Here is a 14734-nt window from a genome sequence, read left to right on the forward strand (position 1 = left end):
TCGTTTGTAACCGGATCCTGTCGGGTTTAGTTTTGGTGTTGATTACTCGTTTATTTTTCCGCTGCGCATATATTAATTAATTGAATTAATTCTTATTTGTCATGTTTATTGAACCGGGTTTTAATAAATAATTTTTGACTGATCACCACTGAAACCCAACACTATCAACTCCCTGACTCAACCTCTAGACACAAATGTAAATTTAAAAAAGTCAATTTGCAAAAAAAAAAATTAAAATTAAAAAGGTGTTAAATGGGTCAGTTCGTGTCAATTCGCGAATATTGGTTTCATGTTTCGGGTCATATTTCTGACAAGATTTCGGATTCGTGTCATGTTATACCAACCAACCCACGAACACAACCCCCTTAACACCCTTTGTCAATTTGGGTTTGGGTCAAACCATGCTGCTTTCAATGTTTGTAAGATTCTGAGTATTTAAGGTTAAAAACATAAAACCAACTGATGATTTTACATATGTTTCCACCAGTGATGGGCCGAGTAACAACCAAAATCGACGTGTTCAGTTTCGGTGTAATCCTAATGGAACTAATAACGGGCCGAAGAGCACTAGACGAAACACGGCAAGAGGAAAGTATCCACTTGGTTCAATGGTTCCGGCGCATGCACATAAACAAAGCCACCTTCCGGAAGGCCATTGACCCGGCTCTTGACCTTGATGATTAAGCCCTAGCCAGCGTGAGCACAGTGGCTGAGCTAGCAGGCCACTGTTGCGCCTCTTAACCGCACCAGAGGCCTGACATGGGCCATGTAGTTAATGTCCTCTCGTCACTAGCCGAGCTCTGGAAACCGTCCGAACGCGACCCTGATGATGTTTACAGAATGACCTTGACATGACTTTGCGGCAGGCGTTGGAGGGTATAAGTGGGTATGAAAACTCATCGGTTATTGGAAGTAATGACAATACTCAAACAAGCATACCCACTCGGCCCTCTGGGTTTACTTCACTCGATGGACGGTGAGGATTTAAACACAACTTCTTGTTGGTGGTCTGTGGATTAGTTTGTTCATTCTTTCTTTCTTATGCTTGTTTATGTGCCTTGCCGCCCTTGTTTATTTATCGGACGGTTATTTGTTCTGTTTTGGTTTTTGGATAGCAATGTTTTCAACTTGGAAAATGCTAAAAAATTGTGAAATATTTGCAATGTTGGTAATGGTATTGTCTTTAATATTGTAGATAGTTTTAAGTTCTGTGCATTTTTTTATTGTCATTTGGGTTTGTTTATTGTCCATAAAATGTCATATAAATCCCTTGACTTAACAAAAAGATGTCAAACTTTTAACTTGTGTCATTATGGTCATCAAATAGTTCATTAACCGTTCATTGAGAAGTTTGTTTGTGTTCCTTTGTTTAATAAACAAATGAAATTAAACAAGAAATTTCGTTTGATATATGAACGTTTGGTAATGTGTTTCATTTGTACATTAGCGTGTGCTAAGCATTTTATATTTTAATTTATTAACCTTAATATAAAATAGGAAACCCCAGTCTCATATTGTTTTTTGCAGTGTTCATATTTCCTGATTAATCACATTGATGAATACATATAAAATCCCGTTTGACAAGTGTTCATAAACCGTTTGTGAAAAATATTGTGCTTTATGTTTGTACAGATAAAATCCAAAAAACATTCAAATATTTGAAAAATACAAAAAACATTTAAAAATTGTGCTTCTCAAAATGAGTTTTGAAGCAAAAAGAAAATATGATAGTACATTGATCATTTTTATTTTAAAATTTCAGTATGAAAATAGGCTTAAAAGACTGAGTGCTTAATTGCATTGGTGCATTTTGACAAACAACTAGGGTAAAGTGTGATATAAACATAAAAAATTGTCGAATTGAAAGATGTGTCAGTCTCTTCCAAAAGTCTTGGTAATGAAGTCAGAAATATAATCTGTCATACTCAAGCCTTATGTCAGTTTGATCACCAAAAATCAAAAATTCTAAACAAAGCATCTAGTTAATGGTTAACACTTCAATAGTGTATGGTCTTATGACATCAAATCCTGTATTGATCGGATGCCTCAAGTTTCTAGATACTGTGAGTCTTTATGTGGTTTATCATCTTGGTATTCATAATCTGAATACAAAATGCTTTAAGAGCGAACCCTTATAAGTCAATAAACTTGACCAATGCTGTACTTCGTACAAATTCACTACTAACTTGATCAAACACGCTGTTAGTCATACATTGTTCCTCCCTTGCGTGCGTCTTACTACCAATAAGAAACGGACCCCATGGGATACAATGTCTTCAAGCCTTACAGATGAACTCGTGCATACTTATTCACAGTAAAGTAAACTTGGTGTATTGCTTGATAACGGGAGTAGACCTTGTAGTGGGAATAATTTACTAAGATTGCCCAAAAACTATAAAATCATATAATTTATCAGCAGGCATAATGGTTTAAGTCAAATTGGGGTGACATGGAAAAGTCGAATTAAGTCCGAACTAAAATTAGAGGCTGATAGTTTCTGATATCTTGTGCCTTAATTGAAACTTAATCATATCACATAAATACTTAAAAGTTTGTTATAAGATTTAAGTGGATAACAATATCAATGACTGACTTAACACCAGTCATAATAAAGCCGTAGAATAAACCTATTATGGAGGATTTCTTAATCAATATGATTCTTTGCTCAATTCACAAAAATATGTATTGCTTTCGTAGATTACATTTCATATTTGTCTTAGTTTTAATTTTGTTGTTATTTTTAATTCGAAAATATTCAAAATCCAAAAATATTTTGTTTCTGCTTTATTTTCAATTTTCGAGTTAAGAGGTAATTTTTGAAAAGAAAAATACAAAAAGAGTTTTTCCACGATTTTATGTTATGTGTTTTTCTAATAAAAACATGTTAAAGTATTGATTGTTACCTTTTTGAGGTAAAATTTTAAGTTAAATGCTATCAAAAAATGGGTTTCTGATAATTATTTATGGGTTGGAATGGTAAAATGGTTAAAATTTTCCGTTTTTATTCAATCCATCACTTTCGTTAAGCTGTTGTAACAAATGGGAACACATTCGTTAAACTTTTGACAAATGATAGTTATTCGCTGCGTATTTGACAACGAATGGAACCCATTCGTTATTACGCCATCCGCTTCCGCATACCTAAAAACGAATGAACATCACTCGTTATGTTTGGATAAAGAATGAGGCGGCTATTCGTTAGGTTATAACTTATGTGTTGATTCGTTAATTTTTATTTATGAATAAACAAACAAATGAATGCTCATTCGTTGGCTTAAATCTAACGAATTGACTCATCTGTGCACATTAGGTTGCGTGCATACAGTGTAATGTATAAGACCCTAAACTTAACGAATGGTCCTTATTCATTCACATTGAAAACAACAAAATACATAGAGAAACTCTGCTCAAATTTTTTAGAAATCCAAACCTTGATAAAACACGTTTTTGTTGATTAAACCTTGATCCTAAGGTAATTACGAGTGCAACGATACAAGTTTCATCGTTTTTTATTAACATTTGATAGGTCATTTAGGGATTGAACTAACTGGATTGTCTTTAAGGCTAATTGATGAAGTAACCAATATTGGTTAATTAGTTTAATGATTAGGGTTGATTAACGATGTTAATGCGAGACTAATGGTATAAGGTTTAGGTTGATTCATGTAGTATTAAGCTTAATTGGATTTTAAACTGCTTGTTAATTATTTGATGCTCAATCCAATTTTGACTTTGACTATACGGAGTCAAATATCTAATTCGTCTGTTCACATTCGTTGGGTATAACAAATGGGAGTCTCATTCGTGTATACTGAGGACGGATGAGCTCGTTCGCATGTTTTGATAACGAATGCGACCATTTGTGAAATAATATGACGAATGAGTACTCATTTGTATATAATATTTAACGAATGTTGTCATTCGTTATCGAATTAGATCAGTCGTTACTTAACACTTAACTAATGAATAACGAACAAGGCTTAACGTTTTGAACAAATTGTACATTTTTCACTAAATGTTGTGAAAACTTGTGATTTTAATGTATTGTATTCGTTTTTCTAATGCTCGGTGTTTTCATAGAAATGGTAAATGAACAAATCATTGATGCACCAGCTCAAGAGAACCATGTAGAGCATGTACAACAGGAACCTCTAGTACAGGATGCACCTCAACAAGTACAAGCTACTGCAGAAGTTCAAGTTGCTGAGTTGGCATACGACAAGAAGCATAATATTTGTGCTTTCTTGCTTGATGACTTTGTTGGACGAGACACCTTTGGTGATATTATTGCTTCCCTCTGTCGATCGAGGATTCACCATGCCATATCTGCTGACAAGCCTGTGCATTTTAGCATGGGATACTGTTAAATATGTCGATGCCGAGAAGCAAATTGAAGCTGTAATTCAGAATAAGAAGATTGTGATTGATGTGGATGCGATACGTGTCACACCCCGGTCGTAATGGCGGAAAACCGAGGCGTGGCGACTAGGTCGTGATTGATTGAGCACAATAGTATAAAAGTCTAAATGCATAAACATAACCAAACTGTCAAATATTACATCATCCAGGTAACATGAAACAAATTGTTTTAATACAAAATATCAAGTTTCCAAACAACTCCTAGCCTAGCCTTCATCTCTCTAAGGCCTCTATCAGCTATTAGCTACTTCCTGCTTCATTTCCTGAAAACATGTAATAAAACGTCAACTACAAAAAAGTAGATGAGTGAATTCATAGGTTAACTAATACTGTAGTGATAAGCCCTACACAAGCATACTAGGCTAAGTTGTAGGGGTTTATATATAGGGTGTACCATCGGCTAACCCACCACTCCTACAACTTATCCTACTATGCTTGGTATGCTTATCATCTCAACTGAATCTGCAAGAGTTTCGTATAAAGATTCCAATTATTGTTTCCATGCATGTAGGAGGAACGGTATCAAGGATATATGAATAAGATACCCAAGAATCATATGTAACCATGCCATGATGAAAAATGATAATGATGCATAATGATCACACAAGACCTGACATCGACCCCACACAAGACCACACTATGCTACTTGATTTCCTTGATGGTAACCCAAATCGATCACTTTGGGTACCATGAGAGAATTCTAAAGCGTACTTTAGTATCTCTTGGATTCCTAATCGATCACTTAGGAGATCCTTCGGATCCTTAATCGAACACTTAAGAGATCCTTCGGATTCTTAATCGAACACTTAAGAACCCCATAGGTCACGTGTATTCTAAATCGATCACTTTAGAATCCCACATCTAGTGACGGCCTGTCTACCAATCGACCACTTGGAGATCAAACCTATGCACTATTGTGACCTATATTGCCACTGTTCACACGATCACAAGACTGACCAATGAATAATGTGTTTTCATGATAAAGTATAACGGGTACATGACTTTGATTTCCAAACGTCCAATGTTCCCTAAACGCTGAGTGATTCCCATATTTACTCCTGAATATTTGATTATGCATACACAACTTCCGAGAAAGTTAAGGTACGCGTAACCTGCCATGATTACTTGTTTTCCCAATGTTCATTGTTTGCAAAAGATTTGTCAAGTGTTTATGATAAGTAATGTTTGAATAAATGTGTTTTGTCAAAACGTGTACATTTACCATGTTTTCACCCCCAATGATTTGAAAGGCTTTAAAAGAAAAATGGGGGCTATGAACTCACCTTGTTGACTAGGTGTGGTTGCTAGGGCGGTCGGGTGCTGTCAAACGTCGATCCTCTAAGTCTAGACAAGGACATAATAAGTTAACAACGCAGTTTAAGTCTAAGAGTGTAAGCCTTACACGATCTCGAGCAAAAACTAGGTTTTAAAGACGAAACAGCTTGGTTCTGACCTGATTCGATCGAATAGGAACACATTCGATCGAATCGAAACACATTCGATCGAATAGACACACATTCGATCGAATAGAAACACATTCGATCGAATAGACACTCATTCGATCGAATAGACACTCATTCGATCGAATAGACAGACGTTCGATCGAATACGAAGCTCATTCGGTCGAATGAGTTGGAGACCATTCGGTTGCTTTCCTATTCGGTCGACTGGACTGGTTCGATCGACACATTCGATCGAATGAACTGATTCGATCGACTGGTTCGATCGAATGGACTGATTCGATCGACTGGTTCGATCGAATGAGTCTGATTCGACTCCTTCAAGCTGGGCGACGGAGATACCCACGGGTTTTCCAGATTTTCCAGATTTTTGACCCAAAATCGAAGTTTTTGACATGGAAATGCTCGGGATTGAAAGGGGTATCGATTCCTAGTACTTTTAAACACAAAAGCTTGCATTTTGACACCAAAAATGACGGTTTTTGACCAAGAACACACTTGACACAAAAGTCGGAGTTTTTGCTCGATTCGGGGCGGGTTTTGGTTGTAAAAACGTATGATTTTCAAGAAGATCTTACCGACAACAACGATAAACAGATTGGTGGACTCGAATCTTAGATTGGATGACTTTCTCTCACTACTCTCTCTCTAGAAGTGGGAGTGTTTGGGTGGGAAGTGTTGGTGGAAATGAAAGAGATGGTGTAAGAATACTTGATTTTCCGCTTAAATACTCGGGTGACTCGGGTTCGGGTTTAGGCTACCGACGGGTCAAGACTAGTCGAGTTCATAAGTTTTTAAACAAACTAAAACTTTTTCAGCAAAACTTTTATAAACCATTTTTCCGAATAATTATTTAAAATCTTTTTTTTTTTTTTTTTTTTTTTTAAATAAGAACATTTTATTTTTCAAAAGCATAAAAATTAATATTTTCCAGGCGTAAATGTCGTTTTATAAAATAAACATTTCAAATGATAAAAGCAGATTTCTCCAATGATATGGGTTCCGAACTTATCGTCCAGAACCCCAAAGTGTATAGTTTCCGATGATTCCTTGATTTTTGTCTACCAGTCAAATTCCAGGGCGTTACATCCTCCCCAACTTAGGGGAATTTCGTCCCGAAATTTAGCTTTTTAGTATACTTGATGCATCGATGATTAAGATTACATGATCCCATGATGACCACTATGCGCCACCACTTCTAATATTCGTCTCAGGCACCACCCAAATCAAGCCGAAGGGGCTTATATATAGGGTGTACCAGCGGCTAACCCACCACTCCTTCAACCTTACTTGGGTGTTTCCTTCGACTCCTATTAGATCAATGACACACAGGACGACACACTATTTTCCACTACAAGGCATCATCCTCAAGCTTTACATCAGACATATTCATTTCGGATTGAAGGGGTTTATATATAGGGTGTACCAGCGGCTAACCCACCACTCCTTCAATCTTCCGCGAATATTACCCTCGGTAATTCTTGAATTCAATGTCTCACAGCTGCCACGCTAACTATAAGTCCCTAATTCCAGGTTTCGCTTCAGACATATTCAACTCGTGCCGAAGAGGTTTATATATAGGGTGTACCAGCGGCTAACCCACCACTTCTTCAACCTTTGTCGAATATTTCTCTACACGAACCTTGAGTTCACGACTTCTAGTTACACAATAGCATATTGCTTATACACGTATACACCTGTGACCTTGATGTAATTATATTCCGGACTATAATTACGAGCTCACCTTGTATCAATGTATAAGCTCTATTGTGTGCGGCTAGAAAATTTGACACGACACCACACACATACACACAACCATGCTCCATGAATGCAAGAATGAATGACAAATTTTTGGCTTAAATAATGTATAAATTTCCCCAAAATTCATATGATTGAGTAGATATGACTTGTGCTCCCAGCATGAGCCCTGAGTAGCCAAATTTGTGGATGCAAATAAAAGAATACTTATAAGCATAATAAGGCAACACGATATTCATTGAATAACACAATTATTTGATACATGCTGCAAATGTTATATTGACTTCTAGACAATAGATTACAAGAATAGAGACTAAGAGAACAGATGAGGGTATTTCTCCTTCATTTGATCTTCGCGTTCCCATGTAAACTCGGGTCCGCGTTTGTTATTCCATCGAACATTCACAAGCGGTATGCGGCTACGCTTGGTCTTCTTGACCTCGCGATCCAAGATTTCGACGGGTTCTTCAACAAAAAGCAGATTGTCGTTAATTCGAACCTCGTCGACGGGAATGAGAAGGGCCTCGTCAACAAGACACTTCTTTAACTGCGAAACATGAAAAACATTGTGAACTCTACCGAGTTCCGGCGGCAGCTCAAGACGATAGGCAACTGGTCCGATCCTTCCAAGGATTTTGAATGGTCCAACATACCTAGGAGCGAACTTTCCCTTCTTCCCGAAACGGACTACGCCCTTCCAGGGGGAAACTTTCAGCAGAACACGGTCACCAACTTGAAACTCGAGTGGCTTGCGTCGTTTGTCTGCGTAGTACTTATGCCGACAACGGGCGTCTTTGAGTCGCTGTTGAATGATAGCGATTTGATCGGTTGTTTCCTGTATTAGTTCCGGGCCGATGATCTGTGAATCCCCGGTCTCGGACCAACACAAGGGTGAGCGACACTTGCGACCGTAAAGAGCTTCAAACGGCGCGCATTTAATAGAGGAGTGGTAACTATTGTTGTAAGAAAATTCTGCCAGCGGCAGATGAGCTTCCCAACTATTACCGAATTCAAGGATACAAGCTCTCAACATGTCCTCTAGGGTTTGTATGGTCCTCTCGCTCTGCCCATCAGTTTCTGGATGATAGGAAGAGCTAAGCTTCACACTTGTCCCAAAGGCCTTTTGCAAAGATTTCCAGAACCTGGAAGAAAAACTGCTGTCGCGATCAGACGTAATGCCCTTAGGCACACCATGACGGGAAACGATCTCACGAATGTATATCCGCGCCAACTTTTCCGTAGTGTAGTCCTCACGAACCGGGATAAAGTGAGCGGATTTAGTTAGAATGTCCACAATAACCCAAATTGAGTCATGACCGCTAGGCGTCCGCGGTAGCTTGGTGATGAAATCCATAGCTAACTCTTCCCACTTCCACTGAGGAATAATAGGTTGCTGAAGCAGCCCAGACGGCCTTCGATGCTCTGTCTTGACTCGCGAACAAGTCAAACATCTCATCACGTATAAAGCGATGTCTTTCTTCATCCCGGGCCACCAATAATGAGGTTTAAGATCTTGATACATTTTGCTGCTGCCGGGATGAATCGAGTATCTGGACTTGTGGGCTTCACTTAGAATAAGCGTTCGAAGAGGCTCAGAGTTTGGGATCCATGCTCGATCAAGAAAATAGAGGATGCCGTCCAACTTGGTTTCGAATTTCTGTTCGGCTCCACACGACAAAACGCCCTTGAGATCTCCATTCACAAGCGCCTGATTCTGAGCTTCGCGAATTAAGGAGGGAAGATTGGATTGAATTCGAATAGAGTGCAGCTGGGTCCTTTCTTTACGACTCAATGCGTCAGCCACCACATTAGCCTTTCCCGGGTGGTAGCGGATTTCACAATCGTAATCGCTGAGAAGTTCGACCCAGCGTCGCTGCCTCATGTTCAACTCTTTCTGATGGAGGATGTGCTGTAAGCTCTTGTGGTCGGTATAGATGACACACTTCGTGCCGTACAGGTAGTGTCTCCAGATTTTTAAGGCAAACACCACAGCACCCAACTCGAGGTCATGCGTGGCGTAGTTCTTTTCGTGCACCTTGAGTTGTCGAGAAGCGTAAGCGATGACCTTCCCTCGTTGCATTAAAACGCAACCGAGGCCTTGATTTGAAGCATCGCAATAAACGGTAAAGTCATCGTCACCTTCCGGAAGCGATAGAATCGGTGCACGGCAAAGTTTATTCTTCAGAGTTTGGAAGGCTTCCTCTTGATCTCGTCCCCACACGAAGGGTTCTCCCTTCTGAGTCAGAGTGGTCAAAGGCAAGGCAATCCTGGAGAAGTTTGAGATAAATCGGCGGTAGTAACCAGCCAATCCAAGAAATGAACGGATTTCGGTAGGTGTTTTAGGCGCTACCCAATTTCTGATGGCTTCTACCTTGGCAGGGTCGACGTGTATGCCGTCGACATTGATAACATGTCCCAAGAATTGAACTTCCTTTAGCCAAAATTCGCACTTGGAGAACTTGGCATATAGTTGTTCCTTCCTGAGAAGCTCCAAAATAAGCCTGAGATGAAGCTCATGATCGGTCCTCGAACGAGAATAAATGAGAATATCGTCTATGAAAACAATGACAAACTGGTCGAGATATGGACGGCAAACGCGATTCATCAGATCCATGAAAATGGCGGGGGCATTGGTCATTCCAAAAGGCATAACCATGAACTCGTAATGACCGTAACGAGTTCGGAACGCAGTTTTCGGGATATCCTCTTCCAGAACACGCAATTGATGGTAACCAGAACGCAGATCGATCTTAGAGAAAAACGTAGCACCCTGAAGCTGATCAAAGAGATCATCAATTCTCGGTAACGGGTACCGGTTTTTGATGGTCAGTTTATTAAGCTCCCGATAGTCAATGCACATACGGAAAGTCCCATCCTTCTTTTTGACGAAGAGTACTGGGGCTCCCCATGGAGACGAGCTAGGGCGAATGAATCCCTTGCCAAGAAGTTCTTGAAGCTGATTCGATAATTCTTGAAGTTCCAGCGGAGCTAGACGATAAGGAGACTTAGCAACAGGGAGAGCACCAGGAATAAGATCGATACGAAATTCCACCTGCCTGCTAGGAGGAAGTCCAGGCAGCTCATCGGGAAAAACATCAGAAAATTCACGCACGACAGGGAAGTCCTGCAGTCTCTTGACTTTGGATTCCTTGAGAGTAACACGGGCTAGAAATGCGGGATACTTCTTTTGAAGGTACCGACTGGCTTTTAAGCAAGAAACGATTCTTAGGCATCCACCCGACCTATCCCCTTGAATGGTTAGAATTTCACCAGAAGACAGAGGGATACGAATAAGTTTCTCGGCGCAGATTACTTCCGCGCGATTGCTAGACAGCCAGTCCATTCCCACAACTAGATCGAAGCTTCCAAGACGAAAAGGTATAAGGTCAATACTGAACGATGTGGTGACAAGAGTAAGGGTGCAATATCGAATGACAGACCTCACTTGTGTGGACTCTCCACTAGCAAGTTCAACAACCAAGGCAGGTTCCAACTCGGAAATTTTTAATTTCAGCGAAGGAACCAATTCGCAAGAGACAAAACTCCTATCAGCTCCTGTATCAAATAGGACAGACACCCAATTGTTGTTAAGAGTAAACGTACCAGTAATAACATCGGGGTTTTGGCGTGCTTCGGCAGCTCCAATGGTGAAGGCCCTCCCGCGAGCCGGAGGAACGTTGGTGACGCGAGGGCATCGATTTCTGTAATGGTCCATCGCGCCACACTCGAAGCAGCCTCGAGCAGGGTTAGGCTGAGGGTTAGCATTCCCCACAGCCAGTTGGTTGCCAGGACTCCTGCAGCGCTCCACCAGGTGTCCGAATCGTCCACAATTTGTGCACTTGCGGCACAACTCACTTGTTGGGTGATGATAAGAACATAAGTTGCACTTGGGATGCGGCCCAGTATATTCCTTTCTCGGTCTTCCCTGAACTGTTGCGGCTGAAACGGGGGCCATGGAGTTGATAGGCGTAGCACCAGTGATCGCAGTTAAGTAGGTCGCTTTCCGCTTCCTATTGTTCCCCTTTTTCGCTTTCCCATCGGAAGATTTGCCCTTATCCTGATGCAAAACACCGGACCTGAGCTGTTCCCTGGTCAAACGGGCAGTGAGATCGATCACTGCCTTAAGTGTAGTGGGGTCAACTGCAACCGCAATGCCCCTCATAGAGTCCGGAAGACCGCTGATGTATTGCTCGACAGCGCGTGAAGCTGGGGTAACCATGTGGGGCACCAATAGGGAGAGTTCATGAAATCTCTCCGTGTACTTCATGTGATCGGCGCCCTTCATCGTGTGCGCCCTAAACTCAGCCTCCAATTTCTGGAGTTCGGTTCTCGGAACGAACTCCTGCGTGACTAGCTCAACAAACTCGGCCCAGGGCAAGGCTAAGACCGCGTCTCGCCCCCTGGTTCTAATCTCGATATTCCACCACGTGAGAGCCCGTTTGTGGAACATACTCGCCGCGAATTTGACCCTGAGTTCATCCGGGCAAGAGCACATGTTGAATGAAGCTTCGACTTTCTCGAACCACTGGAGAAGACCAGCAGCTCCCTCGGATCCATTAAAGCTCGTAGGCCCAGTGTTAGTAAAAGCCTTATAGAGCCTGTCGGCCTGAAGAGTAGGATTCGGTTCTGGGGCTTGTGGCGCACCCGAGGTTCCTTCTTGCCTTAGGTTGTTAACCAGACCCGGAAGAACTGCTGCAATTTGCTGCGCTATGATGGCAGCGAGGTCAGCAGGGTCAGCATTAACGGACGAGCGACGAGGAGGCATTCTGAAAAAGAAAAAGAACGCGCAAGAATGATACCGGGAATAAGAATAACAGGATAAGGAATAGCCAAAGAATACATCGCTACGATAGACACAATTAAAGATGCAGCACATAAGCACATAGCAAGCACATAAGTGTGGGCGTGTGATAGTGATGCATGAATTATCTAGAGTTAAGGGTCCTAGGTTATAGTCTAGGTCGGTTTCCTAATTCCCTATAACCATTGGCTCTGATACCAATCTGTCACACCCCGGTCGTAATGGCGGAAAACCGAGGCGTGGCGACTAGGTCGTGATTGATTGAGCACAATAGTATAAAAGTCTAAATGCATAAACATAACCAAACTGTCAAATATTACATCATCCAGGTAACATGAAACAAATTGTTTTAATACAAAATATCAAGTTTCCAAACAACTCCTAGCCTAGCCTTCATCTCTCTAAGGCCTCTATCAGCTATTAGCTACTTCCTGCTTCATTTCCTGAAAACATGTAATAAAACGTCAACTACAAAAAAGTAGATGAGTGAATTCATAGGTTAACTAATACTGTAGTGATAAGCCCTACACAAGCATACTAGGCTAAGTTGTAGGGGTTTATATATAGGGTGTACCATCGGCTAACCCACCACTCCTACAACTTATCCTACTATGCTTGGTATGCTTATCATCTCAACTGAATCTGCAAGAGTTTCGTATAAAGATTCCAATTATTGTTTCCATGCATGTAGGAGGAACGGTATCAAGGATATATGAATAAGATACCCAAGAATCATATGTAACCATGCCATGATGAAAAATGATAATGATGCATAATGATCACACAAGACCTGACATCGACCCCACACAAGACCACACTATGCTACTTGATTTCCTTGATGGTAACCCAAATCGATCACTTTGGGTACCATGAGAGAATTCTAAAGCGTACTTTAGTATCTCTTGGATTCCTAATCGATCACTTAGGAGATCCTTCGGATCCTTAATCGAACACTTAAGAGATCCTTCGGATTCTTAATCGAACACTTAAGAACCCCATAGGTCACGTGTATTCTAAATCGATCACTTTAGAATCCCACATCTAGTGACGGCCTGTCTACCAATCGACCACTTGGAGATCAAACCTATGCACTATTGTGACCTATATTGCCACTGTTCACACGATCACAAGACTGACCAATGAATAATGTGTTTTCATGATAAAGTATAACGGGTACATGACTTTGATTTCCAAACGTCCAATGTTCCCTAAACGCTGAGTGATTCCCATATTTACTCCTGAATATTTGATTATGCATACACAACTTCCGAGAAAGTTAAGGTACGCGTAACCTGCCATGATTACTTGTTTTCCCAATGTTCATTGTTTGCAAAAGATTTGTCAAGTGTTTATGATAAGTAATGTTTGAATAAATGTGTTTTGTCAAAACGTGTACATTTACCATGTTTTCACCCCCAATGATTTGAAAGGCTTTAAAAGAAAAATGGGGGCTATGAACTCACCTTGTTGACTAGGTGTGGTTGCTAGGGCGGTCGGGTGCTGTCAAACGTCGATCCTCTAAGTCTAGACAAGGACATAATAAGTTAACAACGCAGTTTAAGTCTAAGAGTGTAAGCCTTACACGATCTCGAGCAAAAACTAGGTTTTAAAGACGAAACAGCTTGGTTCTGACCTGATTCGATCGAATAGGAACACATTCGATCGAATCGAAACACATTCGATCGAATAGACACACATTCGATCGAATAGAAACACATTCGATCGAATAGACACTCATTCGATCGAATAGACACTCATTCGATCGAATAGACAGACGTTCGATCGAATACGAAGCTCATTCGGTCGAATGAGTTGGAGACCATTCGGTTGCTTTCCTATTCGGTCGACTGGACTGGTTCGATCGACACATTCGATCGAATGAACTGATTCGATCGACTGGTTCGATCGACTGGACTGATTCGATCGACTGGTTCGATCGAATGAGTCTGATTCGACTCCTTCAAGCTGGGCGACGGAGATACCCACGGGTTTTCCAGATTTTCCAGATTTTTGACCCAAAATCGAAGTTTTTGACATGGAAATGCTCGGGATTGAAAGGGGTATCGATTCCTAGTACTTTTAAACACAAAAGCTTGCATTTTGACACCAAAAATGACGGTTTTTGACCAAGAACACACTTGACACAAAAGTCGGAGTTTTTGCTCGATTCGGGGCGGGTTTTGGTTGTAAAAACGTATGATTTTCAAGAAGATCTTACCGACAACAACGATAAACAGATTGGTGGACTCGAATCTTAGATTGGATGACTTTCTCTCACTACTCTCTCTCTAGAAGT

The 14734-nt window shown here is 40.8% G+C and overlaps 1 pseudogene; it reads left to right on the forward strand.

Annotated features, from left to right (window-relative positions):
- Nucleotides 1-434: 434 nt before the first annotated feature.
- On the forward strand, nucleotides 435-1133 carry LOC143578704 (receptor protein kinase TMK1 pseudogene; annotated as a pseudogene).
- Nucleotides 1134-14734: the final 13601 nt, after the last annotated feature.

Source organism: Bidens hawaiensis, unplaced genomic scaffold, assembly GCF_021521415.1.
Source record: "Bidens hawaiensis isolate Kalapana, Puna unplaced genomic scaffold, B.hawaiensis_p1.1 tig00029325_1, whole genome shotgun sequence".
NCBI lineage: Eukaryota > Viridiplantae > Streptophyta > Magnoliopsida > Asterales > Asteraceae > Bidens > Bidens hawaiensis.